Below are 24,905 nucleotides of genomic sequence, written 5' to 3'. Positions count from 1 at the left end.
TGCTTCTCTCATCGGACTTGCTTTGGGGAGATTATTTTTCCCCTTCTGGGGCGAGGATTGGTTTCGGGTTGGGAAGGCTGCATCCCCAGCTGGAACGCGGAAAATTGAGTGGTAGGTCCCTTGGGCTTGCTCTTCGCGCAGTGGATTTGACCAGTTAAAGTTGGGGGAAAAAAGTTGTGACTCGTAGGGATGCTGAGGAACAATTCCAGGTGCATGATGCAGAATGTGGGAATGTGATACCTCTTTGCTGGAACCACCCCCCAGGCCCAGATTCCCAAGTCTGAGAAAGCTAGGGTGGACGATTCTTTCATTAGCGATCAAGTTTTCTAAGCTGCATTTTCTTTCTACTCACAGATCAGCAGCTTGGGACGGAATTCCCCGTCGCGTTTATTTGCCAGGTTTACCCTGATGCGCTGTAGTCCAGGTTTCCTGAGCTCGGACCCTGGTTTCAGTTGTTTCTGTGTTCTCTGAGGAGCCCTGCAAAGCTAACCAAGCAGGTAACAGAATAGCAGAAACAGAAAACCAGGAAGTGCCAACCGGGCACCGGGGTCATAGCACCATCAGGAATTTTTTCTGGTCGCGTGAAATGAACGAACAGCTTCTGGGCTCTGCTTGTGCAAAGCTCCGTACAACTCTCCAATCCGTATGTCTTTCCCTGTATTGCATTTGCTTATTGATTTACAACAAGGAGATGTGTCCAGAGGTATTATTTAATAACAAACGGTGTCCGCTACGGTAAGGACAGCAAACCTCCTTTCAGAGGCAAAGAAAGGGGAACAGAGCTCTGGGAAAGGGGTAGCCAGTTGGGTTGAGCTGTTAACCTCAACCCAAGATGCAGGGAAACAGAGCTAGAAAAAGCAACAGACAAGGAGGGCGTGATGTGCAGGAGGGAGGTCAGAAACCCCAGCTCATATGGTGAGTAGGTAAATCCAGAAATAATTTTAAAATGATTAAGCAAGAATAACTAAAAAAAAAAAAAAAAGTAGGAAGACTGTACGTGCTGTGGTTTCTGTCTACCCCCACAGAGATGAATATCACACTAGCTGAAAAAGAATCCTGATCTGTAAATAGATTAAAAACAGGAATTAATCAGAACAATGAGTCAGAGGCCTTCAGAGATTGAAAGGAGGAGTAATTGCCTTTGAAAGAGCTTATAGCTCAATATCAAGTCAAATGTGTTACTTTTGCTTTGCTAGATGTGTTTACTAATAGTAACCTGACTTTGGCTGCAGTAACCTGGCATCTTGGTTCATGGTTTTAACCATTTGTGGGTCATGGGACTAGGGAGAAAGTTGACTGCAGGTTAATATTCATATCAATTTGTGCAACATTTGTAAGACGCCTAATACGTGCATGTCACTGGTTGCAATGGGAGAGGTCCTTGTGAATGTTCATTAAAGAAATCGATCGGGTTCAGCCTCACTAAATGGAAGGATGTTGGCTTGCAAATAATAAAGAGTGGGGTCGAGAATTATTGGTCTTTGAATACTTGCTTGAAATTAGTTGAGAGTCAACATGTGGTTTGAGGACCCCCAAAATGATCAGTATCCACCAGGGAAATATAGCAAATTGCTGTACACTTTTATAAGATGAATAGTAAGGCTGAATGCATGCAAGTGGCCCTCCTGTGGCCCTCCTGTCTAAAAGTAGGATAACCGAGACACCGAGTGGCTAATTGATATGCAGGGTAATAGATTCAGGCTGTGGCCGCCACAGACAATAACATTCACCCTCATGTCCTCCTCACTGTCTGGATGTCATTAATGTCAGCCCAAAGACATGAAGGTGTTAAGTTCATTTCTCCAGGAGAACTCTAACTTTTAAATATTCTTCACAACACAACCAGATAGCCCAAGTGTACCTTAAAATGGCAAAAAAGCATTTAATAGGAGCAAAGTGCTGAGCACTTTCAAGTAGAGCGAAGATTAGCCGTGGACAACAAGCTGTAGCCTTTCCTTTGCTGATTTATGTTCAATTTTATGACTGTCACATTTCATATATGCCTAGTTATTACAAACTAATAGCCTCTTTTCTCTGCTTGCAAAATATGCATCTTTCTCTTTTACAAGTTCCTAACTCCTCACACATTCAGTACACATCTTCCAGCTTTGTTTTTACTGCAAAATTTAAGTGTCCAACTTGAAGTTCTCATTAACTCTTAATATGGTTCATGCTGAAATAGTATATAGATATAATTGCCGCTTCCAAACTGCCAGATCTGTGTATCGCTATACTGTGGCAATACTACAAAACAGAGAAGCTTTGACTGGTTTCCAATCACCAGTTAGTAAATTGTTAGCAGTAAAACTAATGTTAATTTTATGTAGTGGAATATATTCAGATGGCAGGAGGATTTATTGATGCTGTGCATGTTTGCCTGCTGTCTCTGATTTAGTTGTCACCACCAGTCTGCCTTTAAGCCTTCTTATCTTAGCAAGGTACTTTGTCTCTATGAAGGTGAGCATCTTTAAGGTGCTCACTTATAGTTTTTAATATGCACACATGCATATGCATATAATTTTAACATGCATATATAATTAATCACTTAATGCTGGTGGACAGTTTCCTTTCTTATGCTTGAAAAAAGTGCAATGGAGAATATCATTGTTGCAAAGATAGTTGGCAAGAGAATATGGGGCCACGGAACAGTTTAAGATAGAACATTTCTTTGAAATTGAGGGGTGACAGATCTCATTCTCATATCCAATTTGTGTAAACATTTCAGAAATGGATCGAGTGTTGTAAATGGTTTTTATCTTATAGTCTCCCCTGCACTCATCTCTTAAACACAGTGGGACATTTCTTTGGAAAAATTGCTGCAGGAGAAATGCACTCCCTGGTTGAAACTTTGTATGCCAAGTTTCAATCCATAGTACATTTTTATTTTCCCCCTTTTATGTACATGTTATAAACAAGAAATAAGGGTTTGTAATAGAAGTGCTGGCAGAACTTTATAGCATTTCAAACAGCTTTGCTACTTGGAATGTAAATATTTGTAAAATCTTTACTGCGCAAGAACCTGTCTTGCAAGGAATGAGGAAAAATGACTATTTTCTTAAGTAGGATAAAATAATTCAGTGAGTTTGCATATTTCTTGTTGCAGACATATTGGCATTTGAAGACATAGATTATCTATGTTGTAGTGATTCCATAGCACTCTCTTAGGTGCCTTTATAACTCAGCTTGTAAATTTTCTATGTTCTAAAACAAGAGAACAATTTTGTCCCATTTGTTTTTTAAGTCCCTTGACTTTGATTACCTTTCAGATGTTAAGATATGAGATCCATATTTCAAAACTGCTTGATTATATTACTGATAAATGAGGCTGTCAGTATACTGTTTTAATAGGGTAAATCTTGACACCATCACAATACTTCAAGTGCTTTTATTTTGGGGAACTAGTACAACTCAGACCTTATATGTCCTTTTGGTTCTAACCCTGAAATATTTCTCACATTCGCCCACTTCCCTCCATGTTCACCCACGTCCTCCTTCTCCAAGTCCCCATCTTCTCTCCTGGGATAACTACACTGGCTTCCTTGGCTCCTTTCGTACTTCTTCCCCCTAATCATCCTGCATAGCAGCCAAGACTTCTTTTATTTTTTTTTAATGTAAGTTAAATTAGTACTCATCTACTCAGAATGCTTAAATGGCTTTTCATTGCACTCAGAATAAAATCCAAACTATTAAATATTACCTGCAAGGCTGTGTAGGATTTAAACACTACTGTCCCTTTGACAATTCCTAGCAAGCTTTTAGGAACAAGAGCTTCTTAGACCCTTTTTCATTTCTGCAGATTTGTTGAGCTCTTTCCTATCTTAGGGATCATTCTGTTCTTTTGCCCAGTAGCCCTGTCCAGCCCTAACGCCTAAACACATATACGCACACAAGTGTGCACACACACAAACTCACAGGCTTTTTTTTTTTTTTTTCATTTTTGTTTTTTTCGACAGGGTCTCACTCTGTCACCCAGGCTGGAGTGCAGTGGTGCGATCATGGTTCACTGGATCCTCGACCTCCTGGGCTCAAGTGATTCTCCCACCTTAGTCTCCTGAGTAGCTGGGACTATAGACACACACCGCCATGCCCTGGCTAATTTTTGGATTTTTTGTAGAGATGGGAATTCACCATGTTGTCAAAGCTGTTCTTGAACTCCTGAACTCAAACGATCTGCCCACCTCGACCTCCCAAAGTGCTGAGATTATAGGTGTGAGCTGCTGAGTCTGGCCCACATAGAGTTTTTGACTGCTACTCATCCCTTAGGCCACAGTGTAAATATCATTTGCTTAGAGAGGGCTCTCTGATTTCCTTCCTACCCTGAATGAGGGCACCTCTGATAGGCTCTTTCTGTTCATTTCCTTGGTATGCTTAGTATAACTTGGAACTGTACATTTCCTTACCTGATTGTATGTTTATATTCTGTAAGTGCCTTGTAAGCAGTTACCACATCTATTTTATGCATTATTGCAAAGCAGCTTCTGTCAAAGTATCTGGCCCACAGTGGAGTTTGATAAACCTATGACAACTAAGCTTATTGGTTGGCTGAGCTTGCCATATGTAACCAAAGATCCTGTCAAGAAGGTCCATATTCAGCAGAAGTCTGCAGCTGACTTTGACATTATTCTTTCTGTCACATTGCCCATGATCCATCTCTTGGACACCTGCTACTTCAAACCAATGTTGTCCAAAATGGAATTATCATTTTTCCTCTCAATCTGTTTCCTAATAGCTTAGGTGGTCTGTTCTTCCTTTAGCTATCATTGAGGTCATCAAGGCATCTGGAGTCAGTGGTCTTTGTCACCATCTTCTCCCTTTGCCATTGTAGCCAGTCCACCGATTAAAAATACAAGAACATTCATTCAAGCAATGTGCCAGGCTGGGTTTTAAGTACTTCTCACCTAAATGCAGGAGATTAAGAAATGACTTTCTCCTCACTCTCTTTCTTGTTCCAATCTATTTGACGTGCAGTGCTGTATTAATCCATGAGGCCGACCCCTTGGGTCACTGGACACCCACTGCATAGAGAAAAATATGCTACTGATGCAGCCTGTCTGTATGTGACTTCTCCCTAATTCTCCCCTGATACTTAACACTCCAGCTATAATACATGGGTCTTTTAAAACTTCCTTGAAAACTCAACATGGCCCTTTTGGCTTCAGTGTTCTTGCATGTGCTTGGAACACCCATGACTTCCACTCCACTCTCCTTATTCCCGTGTTGATTCATTTCCACCCTCAATTCATTGTTGTTTCGTTCAGGAAAGCTCTTTACTTCCAACCTTACCATTTGTCAAGGTGATACCCAACCTAGCCATTCCTCCAGGTAGCCTTGACTGTCCCCCTAGACTAGGTTTGACCTCTATGCTATCTACAATCAACCATTTAAATTTTGTTTCTCCTTTAGGGGGTAAATGTATTACAATCTAATTAATATTGTAAAATTGTTTAATATCTGCTTTTCCTGATAGTCTATTGATGGAGTAGCATGCACATGTTAAGACTTTGGTAAATATTTCCGGAAAGATAGAAAGTCTAATCTTTTTAATTGGCATGAAGTGCAGCTATAGTTATAGTGGGGCTTCTTTTTCTAGGGCTAAAATTTATTTTAGTGTATAAAGATTTTATTTTATTTTGCAGAGTTTCTGAGTGACAAATTATTAGTTGACAACAGATGAACATCTTGATATGATCTGAATTTAGAAAATTCTGTGACAAACATATGCTCTAAAGGAAGCATAAGCCAAAGGTTGTAAGCACCGAGGACTGGTCCTTGAAGTAATGAGCTGATTTTAGTGCAAGGAAGTAATGGGAAGTTCTCAAAATTCATTGTTTTATTAGAGTGAAACATTAGCGTATGAAAGAAATAACTAAATGACTGCATCACAACAAATCAAAAGCACATCTTCCTAAACCATAAATAATTACTTATAAATGGGGGAAGTTTTGTAGGCATTAAACAGTCTCACCAGTCATCCTTCAAAGAGGAAGCCCCTGTTATAGAGCCGAGAATAGTCTATTTCACTTGCACTGTTTCTCAACTTCTGATGTTTCTGCAGAAAGGTTAACTGGGGTTCTGCTGAAATAATGGCGATACCTTAGCCCTTACAAGATTTTCTGAATCATCTCTGGGGTACAGCTTGCTAATCTGCATTTTTTAACTTTTTATTTTAAAGTAATTTTAAACTCACAAGAAGTTGTAAAACATACTACAAAGAGTTCTGTATAATCTTCATCCAACTTCCCCGTATGGTGACATTGTATATATCTGTCCTGCAATACCAGAACCAGGAAATTGACATTGGTACATTACTGTTAACTAGACTGCAGACCTTATTCAGTTGTCATCATTTTTTAAACCTGATTTCATGAATATGTGTATAGCCCTACACGGTTTTATCCCATGTAGAGGTTCATGTTTCTAGGATTTTAACTTAAAGAACAAATGTCCTGAGAGGTGACATTTCCATGTCAGCATACACTAATGTGATAATTTTGCAACTGTATTCTAGCACTGAAAAATTCCACTTCCATGGATCTTTTTCCATGCAAATATTTGTCTTGTTCTTAAATATCATGAACTCCTTTACCTTGCAGATGCCTGTATGGAAATGGAAGTCTTGGGATTTTATAAGCCAGGATATAACATTTGGGTGGTTCTCTGTGTCTTTGGTTTGGGAATCTGTGTTGACTTCCCCATGCTACGTTTGAAAAGTTCTGCAGATAACAAATATGTTTGTTTATCAGTGTGGTCAGACTTGGGCAGGATTTTGATGCCACCAGGGCAGGGTCCCAACTGAATGCTTCATGCAGGTTCTAACTCAATCGCAGTTCATTTTATTTCTTGCACAGAAATAGTCACTCTTTAAAATAACTTAATGCATTGCAGAAGATGGTAATGACACTTTTCGGGCAATTAAAATCAACCCGAACAATATAGCTAGTGATCTAATCTGATGCCTGCTACTCACTTGGTCTGGCCGCCTCCCTGAATGTAAAGTAGCCGAAAGTTGCTGATTACCAATTACTAATTCCAGTGAATGTTCTGAAAGCTCTGGAATACAGATAAGGCATATTTGTGCCAAAGTCGGCTGTATGTGACTGCACCTCCCTCGCCCCTGTGCATTCCCTTTGCCTAAGAAGCTTTCACATTTGCATATACGAGGCAGGTTAATTTTTCTCTTCTTACTAGGGCTTCTATTTATTTTAAATAAAACCGATCAAAAGCTTTGTGCATGGACTGTATGGTTCTGAAATGTGAGCCATGCAGGCCCAAGTTTCTCCTTTTATTCATTGGAGTACATAAATTTTTTTCTTCATATGTAATATGGACATATACATGTTTCTATTTAGTAGTAATGTATTGTGCTGTTGTTTCATTAGTGTTAAGCAGCAGTTGCCCTGTGAAATTAAGTCTGTAAACTTTAGTGGCAACATTAGTTTTTAAAAAGAACAAAAGGGTCTTCATATATGGGTTTCGTTATATTGTGAAACAAACCATGCATTCTATGAAGATGCTTACAAGTGAAGGGTGTATTTCCATATAATGGGAAATTCTAGAATATGGTCAATATCCTTTTTAATCTGATAGTGCCATAATTGTCTGTTGCTTTAAATAGTTCTATATTATGACTTGCTTGGAAAATATCATTTTTTGTCATTTTTCAGAGTTAGGGCATTTTTCTGAGTTTTGACATTTTATATTCTATTTTTATAATATGATTATTTCTGTCATTCTTCTTCCTAGTCTATTTTGACCTTCAATAACCCAACCCACCCATTCACACATACATACTCTCACATGTGTTCATGTATACACACACAGACACACACCCACACGGACACACACACAAAATGCATAAGACATAGATTAGGATAGGGGATAGAGTTAATCCCAAATCATAAACTTGTGAGGGATGAATTACAGACATCTTGTAAGCGTTCAAGCAGAAGAGATTAAAATCAAATGATGAGGAGGCATTTTAGATTGTATATAAGATTAATATGCCCCTGTTTTTAAAGTTACTCAATCTCTTCTTCCTCTGCTGCTTCTTCCTCCATCTTTTTATCTGCCTCTCTGTATCTGTCTCCGTCTTCTTTTCCTTTTTTTAGTGTTCTTGTTTGCTTTTGGTTGTGTTTTTGAATGGACTCTTCTGTACTGACCCATAGTGGCTGAATGCTTTCAATGGTCTCTAGTGGAAAAATTGCATATGTTTACTCACACTTTTTTTTGAGGGGAGAGGGCAGGATGGGAATAGGGGATATAAAATGTATTAAGTTTGCTATTTAGAGAAAAATAACTTCATAAAAAGATAAAACACACATCAGGCCTATAATAGACTGTTTGCAAGATGGTGGCCACAATACCTTCCTTGGCAGTTTGCATGGTGACTCACTCTTACCTTCAAGCAATGGAGTCCATTTCCCTTTCCCTTGAATCTGAGTTAGCCTATTGAATTTGAAAAATAAAATGTGGCTCAAGTGACTTTATTGTGAATTCTGCTCCTAAGCCTGGGAGCTTCTATTCTTGCACACTGAGTCTGCCCTGTGGAGAAGTCCAGGCAAGCCTCCTTGAGAAAAACAGGTCACACAGAGATAGCTAGTAGCCAATAGCTGGCCAGTAGCCAAAACTGGTAGCCAGTGATGTGAGTGAGGCCATCAGTCCCAATTAAGCTATCAGATGACTCATGTTACACGAGTGGCTCCAGGCAAAACTACCAAACTAAATGCTCAGCTGAGCTCAGGTCAAATTCAAAATCATCAGATAATAAATTCTTTGTTTAAGCTATTTATTTTGGGGGTAGTTTATGCAGCAATAACACACACAAACTTTTTAAAAATTAATATAATTACTTTTAATTTGGAAAATTATATATATTTATTGTATACAACATGATGTCTTAAAATATGTACACATTGTAGAATGAATAAATTGAGCTAAATAACATATATTATATCACACGCTTATTTTTTGTATGGTGAAAAAGCTTAAAATCTGTTCTCTTAGTGATTTTCAAGTATACAATGCATTATTAATTATAGCCACCATGTTGTATCTCTTGAACTTATTCTTCTTGTCCAACAGAAATTCTGTATCCTTTGACCAACATCTCCCTAAACCTCCCTCCTCACCCCCTGGTAACCACCATTCTATTCTCTACTTCTATGATTTCAACTTTTTTAGATTCCATATATAAGTGAGGTCAAGTGGTATTTGTCTTTATTTGTCTGGCTTATTTCACTTTACAGAATGTGCTTCAAATTCATCCAGACTGTCACAATTGAAATAATTTCCTTCCTTTTCAATGGCTGCATAATATTCCATTGTGTGTATATACCACATTTTATTCATCTGTTGTTGGACACTTAAATTCGTATTGAATATCTTGGCTATTGTGAATAATGCTGCGATGAACACGGGAGTGCAGATATCTCTGACATACTGATTTCGTTTCCTTTGAATATATGCCCAGTATTCCTATTGCTAGTTCCTATGGTAGTTATATTTTTAATTATTTGAGGACCCTCCATACTGATTTCTATAATGGTTACAGCAATTGACATTCCCTCTGTCAGTGTGCAAGGTTTCCACATCCTCTCCAACATTTACCTTTTGTCTTTTTGATAATACCTGTTCTAATGAGTGTAAGGTGATAGCTCATTATGATTTTAATTTGCATTTCTTGGATGATTGGTGAGGTTGAACACCTTTTCATATACCTGTTTGCTATTTCTATGTATTCTTTTGATAAATGTTTTTTCTGATCTTTGCCTATTTTAAAATTAGGTTGTTTGTTTTCTTGCTATGGAGTTGTTTGAGTTCCTTATACATTCTGAATATTAACCTCTTACAGATGTGTGGTTTGCAGATATTTTCTCTAGTCCATGGATTGTCTCTTCTTCCTGTTGATTCTTTCCTTGGCTGTGCAGAAACTTTTTAGTTTGAATTGAGCTCATTTAATTGTTTTCACATTTGTTGCCTGTGCTTTTGGGGTTATATCCAAAAAATCATTGCCTAGACCACTGTCATGGAGCCTTTCCCCTGTGCTTCCTTCTAGTAGTTTTATGGTTTCAGGTCTTGTGTTTAAGCCTTTAATTCATTTTGAGTTAATTTTTGTAAATGGTGTGAGATAAAGGTTTAATTTCATTCTTCTGCATAAATCTAGTTGTCCCAACACCATGTATTGAAGAGACTGTCCCTTCTTCATTATGTGTTCTTGGCAATTTTGTCAAAATCAGTTGACTGTAACTGCATGGATTTATTTCTTGACTCTCTGTTCTGTTCTGATGGGATATGCGTTCTGTTTTGATGCCAGCACCATGCTGTTTTGATTGCTGTGCTTTGTAGCATATTTTGAAGTTAGGTAGTGTGATGCCTCCAGCTTGTTCTTTTTGCTCAAGATTGCTTTGGTTATTGAGGGTCTTTTGTGATTCCATATAAATTTTAGGATTTTTTTTTCTATTTCTGTGAAAAATGTCTTTGGAATTTTGTTAGGACTTGCACTGAATCTGTAGATTGCTTTGGGTGATATGGACATTTTAATAATATTAATTCTTTTAGTCCATAAACGTAGGATATCTTTCCATTTATTTGTATCTTCTTCCATTTCAAACTCAGTATAGAAAAATGTACTTAGAAAAAGTAAGTAACTGCTTAAAAATGTGAGATATCTTTTTTGTTGTTGTATAAATGTAACAGTCGGCTTTTGCTTTGATAACAATTCAAAAATCTCAGTGGCTTCTAGCAAGCATTATTCATCTGCGTTGCATGAGAGCTGTGGGTCAGCTTTGGATCAGCATTGCTCTTCCATATTGTGCATTGGCTATGTGCCTGCTCTATGTGGCTTCTTCTTCTAGGATCCAGGTTGAAGAGACAGTTTTGTAGTGGATACTGTGTTGCCCAATCCAGGCCCACTATTTAAGGACCACATATGTAGCCACCACCTGACTGGAATATCAGCTGCCATGTAGCTGACATCTTCACTCCCCACTGGGAATTTCCCTTTGCCTTAGGGGAACTGTCTCAGCCAAGGTTGTGCTTCCTCTGGGTAGTGGTCCATAATCAGTGACTGACTGTTGCAAAAGCACAAAGACTGGAGTTGGCTTAATTTGGACAACTCTGTGCATGTAATTTATATACCTGTGACTAAGAATATATTTTGTGTGTGTGAGATCAAGAGAGGTAGCCAAGAGGGGCCATCCCAGCCCTGCAACACCATGTAAGGATCAGCTGAGACCTCAGTTGCAAGTACTTTAAGTTTTAGGGTCCCCCTCTGCCTTTACAGTAGTTTCTTTCAAGAGCACTCCTCAATAAACCTTCTTCATTTCAGATTTTGTCTCTAAGGAGCCCAAGTTAAGAATGACCCTTATCTGGGACATTCTGTTCACATTAGTGAGGGCAGAAACACAAGAGACTTAGCTAGACCATGCAATTGCATTCAAAACTTTGGTAGGACTGGTCATATGTCAAGTTTCCTCACATTTTATTGGCCAGAAGTCACAGGGCTAATTAAGGAAGGGGAGGTAAGCAAGTGCTTACAAACAGTAGTATAGTTTATATGTGTATTCTACCTCTCTTGATCTCATACACACAAAATATACTCTTAGTCACATGTACACAAATTACATCCACACCCTTAACAAGAACTATGCCCCAAAAGTTCTTATCTAATCAAGTAATCTGACTGGAAGTCTGAAATTTTATTATAGTCTCTACAGCTTATGGCAGAAGTACAAAAAACTAAACCAAACCACTAAAGCTGAGAGTAAATAATGAATATTTGCGAACAAAAATACCATTTACCCACATGAATTAGCTGTTACTACAATAATTCTATGTAGAAAAAAACCCCCTTCCCCAAATTTCAATAGTCTAAAATAACATATGTTTATATATCTCTCACTCTGTCACATTGGCTAGGGTGGCTCTGCTGAACTAAGTTTTGTTTGTTCTTTTTTTTTTTTTGAGACCAGGTCTTGCTCTGTGGCCTGGGCTGGAGTATAGTGGTGCGATCATGGCTTACTGCAGGCTTGAACTCCTAGGCTTAAGGCTCAAGTGATCGTCTCACCTTAGCCTCCCAAGTAGCTGGGACTACAGCCATGCACCACCATGCCTGGCTAATTTTTAATTTTTTGTACTTCCAGGCTGGTCTCGAACTCTGGGGCTGAAATGATCCTCCTGTCTCAAGCCTCCCAAAGTACTGGGATTATAGGCATGAGCCGCCATGCCTGGCCTGTTCATATTTTTATGGGTCAGCTGGGAGTTGGCTTATCTAGGCTGAGCTGGTATGGTTACTTTGCTCAATCTGCAGGACTGTCTGGCTCTATTGTTTCCATATGTCTCATGGTGGAACTGATTCTGAAGGAGAAGCTCCCTGATGGAAATTATTCTCATGCCAATTGCAGGGATGCAAAGAGATAAGAGGCAAACACACAAGGTCTCTTAAGATCTTGTATTGCTACTGGAATATTACCACTTCTGCCTCATACTGTTGGCCATAACAAAAAAACATGGCCAAACCCAAGTCAAGGGTGGGAAATTATCCTCTGCCTCATTAGTGGGAGGAACTGCAGAGTCACATGACCAAAAGCATAAATACAAAAAAGGGTGAAGAATTTGGGCCAATAATGCAATCTGTCATACCACCAAACCTCACATCCATTAAGCATTGTAAATGCCCTCTAGTTTTTAGTTGCCTTTCAAATTAGAAACAGGAAATGTAAACTGTCACTTTATTGCTTATGAATAAATTATAGCTCTAATTACTGCCTAAGTGAAGGAGCCGTTTGTGAGACCCAATAACACACAGAGGTGGGAAATATAATGAAATTCTCCAAGAGTATACCGTTCAATTAAAAGAACTCAGATATGTATTTGGAAATGTAGTGAAGAGTATCAGTTAGTTTTGTCTAGTAGTAATCTGTATGCTTCTTATTCCGTGGAATCTCTGTCTGCCACTTGATAGTTTCTTACCTTGGGCAAATTAACTGCCTTCTCTAAGTCTCAGTTTCTTCACCTGTAAAGTTGGAATAATGGTTTCTACTGTAGAAATCTATTGTAAGGAATCCATGAGATAAGGCCAGGCCCTTAGCAAAACTCATTAGATGCTACCCATTGAGCTCTGCAGTTAGGTTAGTGTTGTTGTCTTTATTATTCACTACATGTGACTTTTATATATATATAAAAATATAGGACATATATTATATATGTAAATATATATGATATACATATGTTTATATATGTAAGTCTCATGTAGTGAATAATAAAGACAACAACACTAACCTAATAAGAGAGATGCTGTATGCTAAAAGAACAGAGAGTTGGGAAGAATTAAAGGAAACTGAGGTAGAATGATCAAGGAAGGCTTCGTATGAATGTAGGATTGATGACTCCTCCAGATTTGGAGAGTTGGAAGTCAAAGTACAGGATTTCTGGTTGGAAAAATCTGGCCTGGCATGCTCTTAAACCCACAAATCACTTCCATGGTTGGATTTGAGAGTGTGTTTTAGCAGCTACTTGGTGAATTTTAGTTGCTATTGTGAAAGGCCATGATTTGGGTAGTGTTGACTACTTGAATGTTATTAGAGTGTGAAGGTAAATCTGAGGTCATGGCCTGTTTTGAATCTAAAGTAATAGACTGCACACTGGGGGGTTGGATCTGGGTGAATTATCTCTGTAGATAGCTTTTAACTTTCATTCAAAAAATCTTATAAAGCAAGTCTTAGAATGCATTTTACCAGTGAGACTAAAAAGATTCATAGAGTGCCTCAGGTCAAATAACAGGTTAATGACCTAACCAGAAATGAAAGCCATATTTCCCATGTCCAGAAGCAGTGCATTTTTCATTCTAGAACAGCCTCCACTTGGAAGAAAAATTTATATAACTGTAAATGGGAACTATTGCTTTCTCCTCCGTAGTGATTGTGAGTGAACTTTTCTACTGATCTCAGACCCCAGGTTGGTCCCACTTTTCTCCACATTTATAGGATTTCATCTATAGGGTTGAAATTGAGTTTGCTTTTCAGGACGTCTTTCAACTCCCCTATTCACCTTAAACCTTTTTTCTTCCTTTCTTTCCAAGGCTCTCCCTCTTTCTCTGCTCTTTAGGTCAGAGAGCCCTTGATTGTCCCACTCTTCTTATCCCACGTATGATTAATTCATTTTTCCCTCTCTTTTTTCTTCCTCACTTGTAAAGAGAGAAACATGGAGATAAATAAAAAACTGTCATCAACCAACTGTGCTTTTCTTTTCATTGCCCTACATTTATGCCTGGAATCCTCTTAATGGTTTTCTTTACTTCTGTCAAGATCATACCCATCTTTTTTAAGGTTCAACATAATGTTCTCTCTTCATGTCTCTGTAGTCCCATCAGCATTATGTAAAGATCTAGACCTATCTATCCAAATGTTTGCCTTATTGCTATTGAGAAATCACTGGGAGTCATTACTCACCTCTGGGAGAGGGTGCATCTTCTCTGCCCCATTGATGTTGGAAGGCTTGGTCAGGTGACTTGCCTTGGCTGATGCAATATGAACATTTCACATTCAGTTAGTCATTTCCCACAGAGGCTTTGGTGGCTTGTGCATGGTTTTCTGTATCCTATTACTGACTATTACCTGTCACTGCCTGAGCTCTGCTGCCTGTCAGGTCAGTGGTGGCATGAGATCCTCATAGGAGTGCAAACCCTTTTGTGAATTGCGTATATGAGGGATCTACATGTGGCATGCTCCTTATGAGAATCTAATGCCTGATGATCTGAGTTGGAGCAGTTTTATCTCCAAACTATGCCTGGCCCCCACCTGGTTCATGGAAAAATAGTCTTCCATGAAACTGGTCCCTGATGCCAAAAAGGTTGGAGAGTGCTGACCTGGGTCATTCTTACTCATCTACCAAGTTTCAGATTAAATGGCACTCTCTTGAACAGATGACAGTCTTTTGCTCTGCTTTTCTTTATCACTCATTACCCTTATTTCATGTCTGTTTTCCAAATTGAGCAGTATCAAAGCAGGAAACTTGTATTTCTTGGCTACCCCTATATCCCAGTGCCTGGCATAGAGTAGGTTCTCCAAATTACTGAACAAATTAGATAAAATCCATAAATAACCTACAAACCACTCATGATCTCTCCCTGCTTGAATTCTTGTAACCATTTATGTAGTTCAGATTTTTAGCATCACTCAGTGTGGATTAATTATGTGTTAAGTGTTATGCTAACCACTTCAATTCTTACTACAAATGAGCAGTGTAGCTACCTTTCTTATGATGCTTTTCATATTGCTTCAAAATAGTTATATTTAGATTTTAAAAATATCTCTACATCTAAATGTTAACTCTTTGTTATGATAGCAATTATTATACTGTATTATATTTGCCTTTTACTTGCCTGTATACCTATCTAAACTGCGAAATTTCTCTGAATGCTGGTCACCTGTGCCCAGCACACTACCTGGCTCTTACTAGACATTTCATACATATTTGATGACTAACTAATCATATTTAAGCTCACATTAAATGGTTGATATTACTAGAATTAATGTTATCTTAGTGCCTTATATGTAGTAGATGTCTCAGGAAGTATTTTTCATTGATTTTTTTTTAGAATTAGTATGAATTTCTTACTATATTAAAGGACACAGTAACTTTCACTATAACTTAAAATCACATTATATTGAATTCTACTGTAAATTTATTGATTATTTATGGCTTGGGCCAGGGAGGTCAGGACTTCAGTGAGCTGCGATCATGCCACTGCACTCAGCCTGGGCCACAGAGTGAGACCCTGTCTCAAAAAAATAAAAATAATTTTAAAAAATTTACTTTATTACCTACAATTCTTTGTGGGTTTGGAGTTTGAAGAAGGCTCTTCAAAGACATCTCATCTTTGATCCATATGGTGTTGGTTGCTATAGCTTGACTTGGGCTGGAGAATCCAAGATGTCTTCACTTACAAGGTTGGTGCCTCCGGTGGGGCAACCGAAATGTCTGGGATCTGGATGGCTTGGTGTCTCTCACTTATCATCATCCAGCTTTCCAGGTTTGCTTTCTTTTCTCTTATATTCCAAGGGAGGGAAGGTGGAAGCTGGAAAATCTCTTAAGGTCTAAGTCTGGGACTGGCAGAGCATCATCTCCCCACTTTGTGTTGGTTAAAGCATGTCATAAGGCCAGTCTAGAATCAAGAGTAGGAGAAACAGACTCTACTCTTTCTGGGGAGGAGCAGCATGATGTAAACCATAAAAGGAATCATAGGCTATCATCTTTATAATCTTCCACTCTAAGGAACTACTTGAGCCCACATATTTCCTGTGTTTTATTCTAGAAGCTTGCAAGATACACTTAATTGGTATGGGTAGTAGGAAGTTTTACGACTGATGTCTTTTGATTTACTGAAAGTGAACATGACTTGTAAAATTTGAAGAAATTTTTTCAGCTGACTTTTCCTATTTTCTTCATCATTACCACATTTATTTTTAGTATTGCTAGAGTTATCTAATTTTTATGATTAAGAACAATAAACAGAAACTTCTCTTGATGAGTGAATTAGAAGTATCACCTGCAAAGATGGCTTTTAACATTGTAAGCTTGTTTTAAATATGTTGTGATGAGGTTTGATTGGCTTTAAAATTTCCATATGCAAAGTACAAATCCCTGAAGAAGAAACTCCCCAGTCCACAGTAATGCAAGTTAGCAAGAAGTTTTCTTCCTATATGAGTGCTGCTTTAACTTCATTAGTTTTTAAAAATAAATGTGCTGATCAATATCATGAATAATTAAGTGAAAGGAGTTGTGGGATTTGGAGATGTTTTCTTTTTAGTAATTGTAAATTCCATTTCACAATGCCACAGCTCAGTAGCTAGAAGGAACCACGTCTGGGTTACTCCTTATTCATTAAAAAAACTGCCTGATAACATGTAGTTCTAGAAAGATTTTTGCTTAGGGAAGATCTTTGAGTGTAGAGAGTTTTTACATCCATTAAATCATGTGAAAAGGTTTATATAGCTAATGAAATCATTATTCTAAGGACAGTGATAAACTTTCTGAAATAGTTATAAAATATGATTTTCTGTTTTAGAACTAAAGCGAGTATGAGTCTGATTTAGAGAAGCTTGTGTACAAACAATATGCATTAACAAATTTTTAAATGTCAGACCTGTGAACTGATGGGTAGAGACTGGAGTTTCCCTCCCCCCTTTCATTAAGTTGTAATCTTAGAATTTTATGTAAATGGAATGGATGGAGTGTTTTAATTGCATACTTGCCAGTGTCATTAGGAACATGGGAGGGATCCAACTGAATTTCAGGGCAACATTGGTCATACTTCACTGGAAGGTAAAGGGATTACTCCCAGGTCGTTTGCTGTCCTTATGGCACATAATGATGTTATGTTGAAGATGTTGGATCTCTGCCTCTTAAATAGTAATATCTTCTATTGATGGAATTGTACCATTTCCAGATTGAAGAACCCGTGGTGGTCAAGTGCATTGCACATTTTTATTTTATATTCACTGATTTGTTTAGGGGAGAGGCCCATTGATTTCAATTTTGATACTGTATTTTGAGGTGTTTTTTGGTATGCATTGTTTAATCCTTTTTTGAAATAAGAAATACAGTTTTGGAAGGGATCCAGTTTCAGCTTTCTACATATGGCTAGCCAGTTTTCCCAGCACCATTTATTAAATAGGGAATCCTTTCCCCATTGCTTGTTTTTCTCAGGTTTGTCAGAGATCAGATAGTTGTAGATATGTGGCGTTATTTCTGAGGGCTCTGTTCTATTGCATTGATCTATATCTCTGTTTTGGTACCAGTACCATGCTGTATTGGTTACTGTAACCTTGTAGTATAGTTTGAAGTCAGGTAGCGTGATGCCTCCAGCTTTGTTCTTCTGGCTTAGGATTGACTTGGTGATGTGGGCTCTTTTTTGGTTCCATATGAACGTTAAGGTAGTTTTTTTCCAATTCTGTGAAGAAAGTCATTGGTAGCTTGATGGGGATGGCAATGAATCTATAAATTACCTTGGGTAGTATGGCCATTTTCACGATATTGATTCTTCCTACCCATGAGCATGGAATGCTCTTCCATTTGTTTGTGTCTTCTTTTATTTCACTGAGCAGTGGTTTGTAGTTCTCCTTGAAGAGGTCCTTCACGTCCTTTGTAAGTTGGATTCCTAAGTATTTTATTCTCTTTGAAGCAATTGTGAATGGGAGTTCACTCATGATTTGGCTGTTTGTCTGTTATTGGTGTATAAGAATGCTTGTGATTTTTGTACACTGATTTTGTATCCTGAGATTTTGCTGAAGTTGCTTATCATCTTAAGGAGATTTTGGGCTGAGACAATGGGGTTTTCTAGATATACAATCATGTCATCTGCAAACAGGGACAATTTGACTTCCTCTTTTCCTAATTGAATACCCTTTATTTCCTTCTCCTGCCTAATTTCCCTGGCCAGAACTTCCAACACTATGTTGAATAGGAGTGGTGAGAGAGGGCATCCCTGTCTTGTGCCAGTTTTCAAAGGGAATGCTTCCAGTTTTTGCCCATTCAGTATGATATTGGCTGTGGGTTTGTCATAGATAGCTCTTATTATTTTGAGATATGTCCCATCAATACCTAATTTATTGAGAGTTTTTAGCAAGAAGGGTTGTTGAATTTTGTCAAAGGCCTTTTCTGCATCTATTGAGATAATCATGTGGTTTTTGTCTTTGGTTCTGTTTATATGCTGGATTACATTTATTGATTTGCATATATTGAACCAGCCTTGCATCCCAGGGATGAAGCCCACTTGATCATGGTGGATTCCTTACACCTTCTACAAAAATTAATTCAAGATGGATTAAAGACTTAAACGTTAGACCTAAAACCATAAAAACCCTAGAAGAAAACCTAGGCATTACCATTCAGGACATAGGCATGGGCAAGGACTTCATGTCTAAAACACCAAAAGCAATGGCAACAAAAGCCAAAATTGACAAATGGGATCTAATTAAACTAAAGAGCTTCTGCACAGCAACAGAAACTACCATCAGAGTGAACAGGCAACCTACAAAATGGGAGAAAATTTTTGCAACCTACTCATCTGACAAAGGGCTAATATCCAGAATCTACAATGAACTCAAACCAATTTACAAGAAAAAAACAACCGCATCAAAAAGTGGGCAAAGTATATGAACGGACACTTCTCAAAAGAAGACATTTATGCAGCCAAAAGACACATGAAAAAATGCTCATCATCACTGGCCATCAGAGAAATGCAAATCAAAACCACGATGAGATACCATCTCACACCAGTTAGAATGGCAATCATTAAAAAGTCAGGAAACAACAGGTGCTGGAGAGGATGTGGAGAAATAGGAACACTTTGACACTGTTGGTGGGACTGTAAACTAGTTCTACCATTGTGGAAGTCAGTGTGGCGATTCCTCAGGGATCTAGAACTAGAAATACCATTTGACTCAGTTATCCCATTACTCGGTATACACCCAAAGGACTATAAATCATGCTGCTATAAAGACACATGCACACGTATGTTTATTGCGGCACTATTCACAATAGCAAAGACTTGGAACCAACCCAAATGTCCAACAATGATAGAATGGATTAAGAAAATGTGGCACATATACACCATGAGTTACTATGCAGCCATAAAAAATGATGAGTTCATGTCCTTTGTAGGGACATGGATGAAATTGGAAATCATCATTCTTCTCAGTAAACTATCGCAAGGACAAAAAACCAAACACCACATGTCCTCACTCATAGATGGGAATTGAACAATGAGAACATATGGACACAGGAAGGGGAACATCACACTCTGGGGAGTGTTGTGGGGTGGGGGGAGGAGGGAGGGATAGCATTAGGAGATATACCTAATGCTAAATGACGAGTTAATGGGTGCAGCACACCAGCATGGCACATGTATACATATGTAACAAACCTGCACATTGTGCACATGTACCCCAAAACTTAAAGTATAATAATAAAAAAAAAGTAAAAAAAAAAAAAAAAGAAAAAAAGAAATACAGTTTTGGATATCTAACCCCAGTACTATGTGTTTAATAGTGCTAGAGACTGGTGGAATTGTCCATTAGCAAACAACTCTAGAGCCTAACAAGGCCACACAGACTACACTAGGAAGTGCACAACAGACTCAGTGCTTACAATCTATTCAGAGTTTGCCTGCCCTTCTCAGCGCATCCCCATCTCTTACTGGGTATGTAGCTAGGAGAATAAAATGTTTTGTTTGGAGTTTCATCTCTTCTCTTCCATGCTGCCTACATCTTCAATCCCCTCTGTGGCCTCCATTCAAAGTCTTACATTTTTTCTCCACCTCCATAGAGTGAATTATCAGTCACTCTGTTCCAAGTTACTCCGTTCTAGGGTGGCCCAGAGGTGGGAGAGTATTGGGAGAAGAGATATATATTTAATATTTCTTTCCTATTAGAATTTCCAAGTCCGTGAGGCATTTCTTACAAAGTGGGCTTCCTCTTAGCAGATGCTAAAATAATAAAAGCAGCAGCTAATATTTATCCCATTTGTCCCAATCAAGAAACAGACCTGTACACAATTTCACCCTCCTAACTATGTAGCCTTGGAAAGTTAAACTTAACTAAGCTTCAGTTTCCTCATCTGTATAATCAACCTGTCATAACTCTTGTGAAATTAAAAATAACAGTTTCTGGCACAGAGGTACTCGATCATTGATAGTTGTAATTATTCTACTCAAACAGGAATAGTGTATTTTTCACATTAATGAAAATCATTTCCCTCCATATGAGCACATAGACATTATAGCACCATTAGGAATTCTAGACTAATTATGTTACATTTTTATATTTTTGGAAATTTAAAGTCACACGGAGTTGTCTTCTATCAACCCTCTATGTCTGTCCGTTTGTTCTTTGATGTTTATAAGCAAATCACCTTTGTACCAGAAGCTGTTACCAAACAATAGAGAAAATAGAGTTTGTATTCTTTCAACCACTTACATGCCTTGAAATTTTAGAGAGAGATGATTCAGGAGGCTCTGAGATGAAACTGTCACAAAGCTAATGTATTATGTATGTCAAACCCCAAAAAGTCATTAATTAGCCACAATGCACTATAGACTCCTTGTCATAAATTGTTCTAAACTGAAAACAAATTTGCCAAGCTATAAAACTCTCAGTTAATTTGCTAGTCAGCATTGGTGTGACATTTTCTAAAAACAAAACAAAACAAAAACTCAGCATCCCATAATATATAAATTAAAATATTCAGTCAATTTGCATATTCATTTATATTTTACAAAGCTAAGTTTATTTTAAAACTATAGTTGTGCCTGGAATATACTAGGTACTAAATAACTGGTAGTTTTATGAAGTGATTAAAGGCAGCAATTGCTGAATTAGTAAATTTCACTTATTTTTTGTGTAAAATAAGAGAATCTCTTTTTGGGAAGTTTACACAACAAAAATACGTGCAATTTATGATCAGTGTGACATATAAAATGTAAAGTTTTGTTTAAGGTTTTTAAAAAATCAGTTTATTAAGAAAAAGAGAGGTTATTCTAAAGATTAATTTCTTTGTTAGATGTGGGTTAGATGTGGCCCACATTTACTGTGAAGGAAATTTCTATCAAGATTTTTCACTTTATTCTCATTTTTCTTCAGGAAAACAGTGACTCAGCATATCACTGTCATGGCCAAGCCATAGAGGACAGCTACTTTCTGAAGTCTGAGGAACTAGAAAAAGTGCTGGTGTTCCTCTTTTTGACTTCTTAAGTAAGAATCGTTGGATACTGTGTGTGTATGTGTGTGTGTGTGTGTGTTTCATTCTGTTTTTCTTTTTGCCAAGTGATTTTTAGAGTAAGCGTGTTTTTTTTTAACAATTCTTGAGTCTGATTTGAAGCTGCTGTCTACATAAATCAACATTTCTCATCATACTCTATATTGCAATCAGTAACGGTGACCTGTTAAACTCCTTTACTCCACTGAGCTTCTAGAACAGGTGCCCTGCTCCTGCCCCCTGCATTTCTTCTCCTCTCTCATTGATCATCTTCCAGTCTGCCTTCTGATCTGGCCACCACAGAAGTGGCAATCCTGAGGATCACAAGCAGTTTCTTAATGTCAAGTTCTGTGGTTGAGTCCTGGTCCTCATTCCTTCTAAGATCTCAGTGGTATTTCTTGATGGATTTCACCACCACTTTAGCTGCTTTGACTTTTATACCACTGAACTTTTGGAGATTTTTTATGTGTCTCCAGCTGCTGCTCTGGCTGGTTGATATTTTAGCCTTCTTCCCTTGCTTGCTGGTAGATTTTTTCTGAGCCTCATCCTGGACTGAATTTTCTTTACTCTCTTTTTGCCTGTTAGGGAGCCCATCCTCTCTACATCTCTGGTGCTTCTGTGTCCTGATTATCTATCCTGTCTTCCTTGGGCTGAGTTCCACATTGCCAACCAAGGCCCACTATTTCCATCTGAATGTCTCGCTCTTGATTTAAACTCAAGGATGTCTGAACCTGAACTCATCCTTTTTCCCAGACATAGCTTCTTGCCTTACACTTTCCTATTTCTGTCTCAGGACCATACATCTTCCCTGTCAGGAAAGCCAGAGACCTTGGAGTTACCACTGATTCTTTACTCACCTTTCCAGGCCACTCACTTATCTCGATGGAGTCTTCTTTGCATTTTTCCTCAGCTCCATCTTGCCAGCTGTTTCCCCGCTTCCAGGCCTTTATTATAACATTACAGTGACTACAGCTGCTGCCTCTCTGGTCTCTCCTCTCCCCAGATCACCCTACACAGTACTGTATGAATTATCTTAGAACACAGCTGTGTTCACACCACTTTCCCACTGCAAAACTGTAATAACTTCCTGCCGCTCGCAGGGAAATGTAAAAAATAAAAATAAATAAATAAAACACACACACAAGAAAAAAACTGCCAACCTGGCATTCAAGGCTTCCCACATTTTGACAAACATTATTATTCCTTCAGTTGCTCTTCTTGGAGTCAGTGGTTTTCAGACCTCATTGATATTACTAATAATTTCTAACATCCCCTTTATGTACGGACATGAAATAAATAGAATATGTAACAAACTTACTCACATGACCTCAAAAAAACCAACATAAGGCCCTAAGTATAATAAAAGTAGAAATACGGGGAAATTAATTTGTAATATAATCTGTTGTTTTACTCTGTGAATGATTAGCCGTGACTACACCGGAATCTAAGATGAGGTTGCCAATGCTTGCATCTGCTTGTAATAATTAAGCTTGGATTTCAGAGAAATAAGATAGTAGTCAGCTAAATATCTGAGTCATTTTTCTTCATATCTGACATTTAAAATAACTAGTTATGTATATTTGTATATATTTATAGCATCACAGTGAATGTGATGGCTGCAGCAGCAGACCAATATCACTGAGTCAAGTTGTTGACTGGGTTCCCATTGAAGGTGTAGTTGCAACTGTTGATGTGTTTTCTGACATGTTGGACAACTCTTAGTGACATCTGAATGTTATGAATTCAGTCTTCCTTTGATTGGCATAAAAGTTGCATCTTTATGTGTTAAGATAATGCAAATAATTATTTGTAAGCTCAGAAAACAATGAGTAGGTTTTTCTCTCATATGACCATCACATTTGAAAGCCATATGGAAATTGCACTGCAGGACATCTAGCCCCATGGCCTGTATCCTCTAAAGACCCTGGTATATTCCCCAATCGATGAGTCAACTAAAATGCCCCCATATGTTTTCCAAAGTGATAGGAGCTCCAAGAGCTGTTGCTCTGAGCACTGCCCAGAGTTGCTCTGAGCACTGCATCCCTGTCTCTGTGTTGTACATTCATTCACCACCCGTTCTTCTTCTCAAATGCTAATCTGTGCTTAAAGTTTACCATTTGGTCCATTGTCTGCTTAAAAGTGTCTTGTGATAATTGGGCATCTATGTTACAGTTGTATATGTTTACTTTACTTTTCCCACATGAATATAGTTCTGTCCTGAATTGGAAAGTATACTTCTGGTTGCAAATGTCAGATACCCAAGTCAGATTGGCTCAAGCCTCTATCCTCCATTCCCTTCCAAATGTATTGACTTTCTTTATTGAAAAGTTCAGGATAGATGTAACTGAGTGGAGTGAGGTCCTGGAGTTTTTGGTTTATTTATTTTTTATTATTATTATACTTTTTTTTTATTATTATACTTTAAGTTTTAGGGTACATGCGCACAATGTGCAGGTTTGTTACATATGTATACATGTGCCATGCTGGTGTGCTGCACCCATTAACTCGTCATTTAGCGTTAGGTATATCTCCTAATGCTATCCCTCCCCCCTCCCCCCACCCCACAACAGTCCCCAGAGTGTGATGTTCCCCTTCCTGTGTCCATGTGTTCTCATTGTACAATTCCCATCCATGAGTGAGAACATGTGGTGTTTGGTTTTTTGTCCTTGTGATAGTTTACTGAGAATGATGATTACCAATTTCATCCATGTCCCCACAAAGGACATGAACTCATCATTTTTTATGGCTGCATAGTATCCCATGGTGTATATGTGCCACATTTTCTTAATCCATTCTATCATTGTTGGACATTTGGGTTGGTTCCAAGTCTTTGCTATTGTGAATAGTACCACAATAAACATACGTGTGCATGTGTCTTTATAGCAGCATGATTTATAGTCCTTTGGGTATATACCCAGTAATGGGATGGCTGGGTCAAATGGTATTTCTAGTTCTAGATCCCTGAGGAATCGCCACACTGACTTCCATAAAGGTTGAACTAGTTTACCATCCCACCAACAGTGTCAAAGTGTTCCTATTTCTCCACATCCTCTCCAGCACCTGTTGTTTCCTGACTTTTTAATGATTGCCATTCTAACTGGTGTGAGATGGTATCTCATTGTGGTTTTGATTTGCATTTTTCTGATGGCCAG

The 24,905-nt window shown here is 38.2% G+C and overlaps 1 protein-coding gene across 9 annotated transcripts in view; it reads left to right on the top strand.

The window, feature by feature from the left end:
* CNTN3 (contactin 3) overlaps nucleotides 1-24,905 on the top strand; it is a 383,448-nt gene that overhangs the window by 287 nt on the left and 358,256 nt on the right. For 4 of the 9 annotated variants that reach the window (XM_063703924.1, XM_055381198.2, XM_063703925.1 and 1 more), the window contains exon 1: nucleotides 295-497. The exons of 1 other annotated variant lie outside the window; for it this stretch is intronic. The gene's annotated coding sequence lies outside the window, so the exon portion shown is untranslated. Of the gene's footprint in view, nucleotides 1-292; nucleotides 498-24,905 lie in introns of those variants that run through there. 4 more of the 9 variants (XM_063703922.1, XM_055381197.2, XM_063703923.1 and 1 more) reach the window with 2 other exon arrangements.

Source organism: Gorilla gorilla, chromosome 2, assembly GCF_029281585.2.
Source record: "Gorilla gorilla gorilla isolate KB3781 chromosome 2, NHGRI_mGorGor1-v2.1_pri, whole genome shotgun sequence".
Classification (NCBI taxonomy): domain Eukaryota; kingdom Metazoa; phylum Chordata; class Mammalia; order Primates; family Hominidae; genus Gorilla; species Gorilla gorilla.
This window is presented reverse-complemented; position numbering and strand designations above follow the sequence as displayed.